This window comes from Nothoprocta perdicaria, unplaced genomic scaffold (genome assembly GCF_003342845.1).
Source record: "Nothoprocta perdicaria isolate Ctin4 unplaced genomic scaffold, notPer1 scaffold_173, whole genome shotgun sequence".
Taxonomy (NCBI): domain Eukaryota; kingdom Metazoa; phylum Chordata; class Aves; order Tinamiformes; family Tinamidae; genus Nothoprocta; species Nothoprocta perdicaria.
In genome coordinates this window covers 1,353,560-1,358,152 of record NW_020454905.1, presented here as the reverse complement: position 1 = coordinate 1,358,152, position 4,593 = coordinate 1,353,560, and positions in this window count along the sequence as shown.

Here is a 4,593-nt window from a genome sequence, read left to right as displayed (position 1 = left end):
CTCTGCATTTGCACAGTGACTTATGTGGATGCAGATAATGGAAGCAGTGAATTTGGAGGGTAACAGAGCAATGCATGAAGCAAAGCACAAGGCACTGATGCCAAGAAAGGTGCTGTGATTAAAACAAAAAAGAAAGTGGAAAAATCAAAGCTGCCAAGCACTCATCAGAGTTTGATCTGAGCTGCAGTGGAGAGCGGCATAGCCTTTCATGTGGCAGATTACTACACAGGACCTCTGGTTTGACCTCACTGAATTATTCTGTGCCTGTGTCTTGTAGAAAGGCCAGTTTGTGGTGGCACTGTAGGGACATCATCACAACAGGACAGGTCTAAGGTCACAGGACAAGTGCATCACTAGGAAATTCAGATTTCCTGACCCCCTGCAGGCACTTTGTGGCTCATTCCTCACAGTAAAACAGTTGTTCTTTATACTTAGGGAGTAAATATGACATTCACAAGAAGTCCAGATTTGCAAAACCTCTTCTGACCTGGCCTCCTGTGAAGGGAGGTTGTATTGAGTCATGGATTGATCTCTTCTCCAAAATAACTACCAATAGGACAAGAGGAAATGACCTCAAGTTGTGTCAGGGGAGATTCAGGTTAGATATTAGGAAAAAATTCTACATAGAAAGAGTAGTCAAACATTGAAAGAGGCTACTCAGGAAAGTAATGAAGTCACCATTCCTAGAAGTATTCCAGAAATGTTGATGAGGTACTTAGGGCAATGGTTTAGCAGACATGGTGGTGATGGATTTATGGTTGATGATCTCGAAGGTCTTTTCTAACCCTAATGATTCTATGATTCTATAAAGACAGACACTGCTTAGTCACTGGTACACTGGAAGTGGTTTACAATCTTGTGTCTATACAGAATTAAGGGGCAAATATGTTGGTATGACATTAAAGAACAGAGCCTGAGTGAAAGTGTTTTGCCCTCTGCCATTCCTCAATAGCATGTTTGTGTGTACGTGGGCATGCTCAATTGGAAACACAACTTTGTATGTATATGTATATTTCCTTGATTTTTACTTGATTGAGCATCACTAAAAGTATTATGATGTTTGTAAATTCTATTACGGAGTGATTTAATTTTCAATAGGAGCAGGAATTTTAATTTCCACTTTGAAAAACTTCTKAGTTTATTAGTGTGGTTGTTCTCATTGGGAAATAGGAGCCTGGAGAAACATCTCAGTCTTCTCTTTTGGTAGAAATACTAATTTAGTCTTCTAATAGCAATAAGAACTAACATACTTCATAACATCCTGTCCAACGAATGTTCACATTAAAATATTTTAGAATATGGCCAAATTGTATTTATGTCATAAACTGCAGTTTTGCTAAGATAGAACTCTAATCAAATCACAATTATTTCCATTTGTCATAAAAAGAACTTTCAAACTCTTGCAGTTTATTTGCTAATTGAAGGAAATTGCTTGTCTGTTTTTTATAGGAAATACAAAACACTTTTCTATCGCCGAATAGTCCTTTTTAAAAAAGATATCTACAAGATAGAGTGAAATGGCTTTTGAAGGATAAGGAACAGAATGTTTCTTCTGCATTTGAGGGCCACTGATTTTATTTCTTTTCTTAGGTAAAATCTAATTTAAGCTGTTATTTCAACTTATAGCAAACTAAGTAAATAAAAGACATGACAACAATCTATTTKGATGCACTAGTTATACAACACGTGCAGAGAAACTCAAATGACTAAGGGAAGAAGATTTTTGCTTTCTGGTTAATGTACATATTTTTATTATGCCTACCCATCAGTAGTCTATAGAATTACAGACCTATAAGGGATTAAATCAAGTTGCTTGCTGCATGTTACAAATGTCCCGTTTATTTAGAATATTGTCTTATGACAAGAAATACTTTAAAGGAGTGAAAATTTTCCTTGTTCAGGAATTAGGGGAAACATCATGAGTTCCTAATTGTATTCTTTTTTTTTTTTTTTTTTTTTAAGTTCCCATTTAAAAACTTACTTGCAGGTTTCTGTTTTGACATTAGATATTTCTTATTTGTGCCAGTCACTAAACGAAAGAATTTTCATTCCCATGTGAGAAAATTCAGCAGAGACTGATTTTAATAGCATTAAGTGTTACACGAAAACATTTTGATTTCCATACTGCTGCTATTTATCCCAGCAGGAAAGCTTTTATTTCTAAATTCCCCATGGAACCAACTCTTGTACTTGCTAATTACTGTAGCACTTCCCTGAAGCTTATCTTAACTAGAGTCTAAGTTCCTGGTAGAGAGCTTGACAATAAAAGAAAACTCAAATAAGGGATGTTTGGCACTGAAAACAGGTAAATTATAGTTCCTATTCTTATAATGCCTGTTAGCATTCAACCACATATACAGAGAGTGTAATTACACCTGAATTTGCAGTAGAAAACACTCACTATTACAATGACTTCCTAGCTAACTTACTTACTGTTTGGATGTTTGTTTACTSATGTATTGGGAACAGTCACATTAGTGGCACACGCAAAGTATGTAGTCATGTCTTGAATAAATGATGAAAACATAGATTTGCATGTTTATGCATGCCAAGGCAATCTATTTTTATGAGATATCAGTATCATACAATGAGTTCAAACACCATTATGCACAATGCTAAGTTGTGAAGACAGTTAATTTATGAGGGTTTTTACATCAGAGAGAGAGACTGTGTTTAATATATAATATTGAATTATATATGTAACATAATATGGATATTACATTAAATTATGTAAATTGTGCCTTGGAGTCTAAGTCCTTTGTATACTAGATACTATATAATCATAAAATGTTTTACTTTTGATTAATATTACAAGTATACCAGGAGATTTTGACAGGTAAGGGAAGATCAGACATGCTAAAAACATACTATGCATACTACAAAGCATAGGAGTACATTCTGGTAGGTTTGATTGTAGGCAATCTTGAAGTGAACATACTTAGAATCAAGACATGAGATGACAGTGGTTTAGCTGGTAGTTTCAATGACTGCTGTAGTAAATGGAAAAGATTAAGAAAATTTTCTGTTTGTTTGTTTGTTTGTTTGTTTTAGAGGAAAAGTAGGTACCAATTCCTGTTACAACAAAAAGAGTTTATGGGAAAATTGGTCTGTTTGATCCCATTACAAAAAGTCAGCCTATAAAACTCAGAATATAAAAGGAAAAGATATAGTCAACATGCTTTATAATCTTTCCATTACATGAGAACCCTTTTTCAACACAGAAATAACTATATTCAAGTGGTATATGACTATTACTGCTGAGTAATGCTCTAAACATTGCAAAGAACGACTGTGTACACTCAGTTTGGTTATTCATCCTTTTTCATATAACATGTAGTCTTTAGATGTACATTCTCTCATATTTAGTAGAAAATACCAAGCGTTGCAGCATATTTTAAGTCTTTGAGAGTCACCCAGAAAATGTTGTCTACATTATCATGTTTATCTTACATGTAAAGGTAACTGCTTGTTTGTTTTGGTTTTGGTTTTATTTTTTTCCTGTGAAAGTTTAAAGAATTTAAATACTGTCATTTCAGGTTTGTAATTCATATACATATAACTTAGGCAATGTGAAAGATACCTCCCTGGGAATAGTCTTAATACTTTCACTTGATTGGCTTTATTTTTTGTTCAACAATTGATACCCAGTCAATCACCAAAATAAAAATCTCTGAATTCTGAAAGTTGTTGAATGCCACGAAGTCCAGTGAGTCCATCAGTAATTTGTCAGAGCCTGACAAAATGTGGTTGGAAATCAGTTATCAGCTATATGTCCAACATTTAACTCATACTAAAAACATCTCCAGTTCCTGTTCCTCTCTATTTCCTAATTGCTGACAGGAATAGAAAAGAATAGGTTTTATAGCACATTCACAGCAAATGTTGGATAATACCTGATCCTATTGTTCAATTTGGGTTAAAATATCATTATTTCTCTCAGAAATTTGGGCATTAGAAATAGCTCCTGGGCTACATGCTAGAATATACTCCAGGTCATATATGATAATTCTCACAGTGACTTAATTTAGTCTCAGAGGTTTTACTGCTGATGTTCGGGAGCTGCACCGCTTGCACTGCATCCCATGCAACTTAAGTCCTGAACGAAGCCAAATTTGAACCAGGGTGTTTCTGGAGCATTTTGCATTTCAGTTGCAGCCTGACATGTAGAAGGGCTGTGAGTTCACTCAAGGACTTGGTAGGGAGAGTATGTCTTCTGGTGCCATGACTTCAGGTAAATCTGATGGGAGTTTTTTCTCGCTCTGCCATCAGGATGCTCTGGTCTGCTTTCCTCATYGCTTAGCAGCAACCTCACCACCGTTTTGCTTTGGTGCCTAAGCTGCTTTCCTCCAAGCAAGTGGAGTCCCCTGCAGTTTTATAAGCGTTGAGTAGTTAGATTGGCCTGAAGCATGACTTATGAAATCATACTTTTTTTTTGCAGTGATCTTATGTTCGGAGAACTTCTGCTATACTGTATATGATCCCATGCTCTGGAGAAAGGTGGCTATCATGGGACAGTTTGGCTCAGCAACAGAGCTCTACCTGTGTTCTCAAAGTCTGCAAAGACCAGTTGATCTGCCCTTAATGACTGATAAC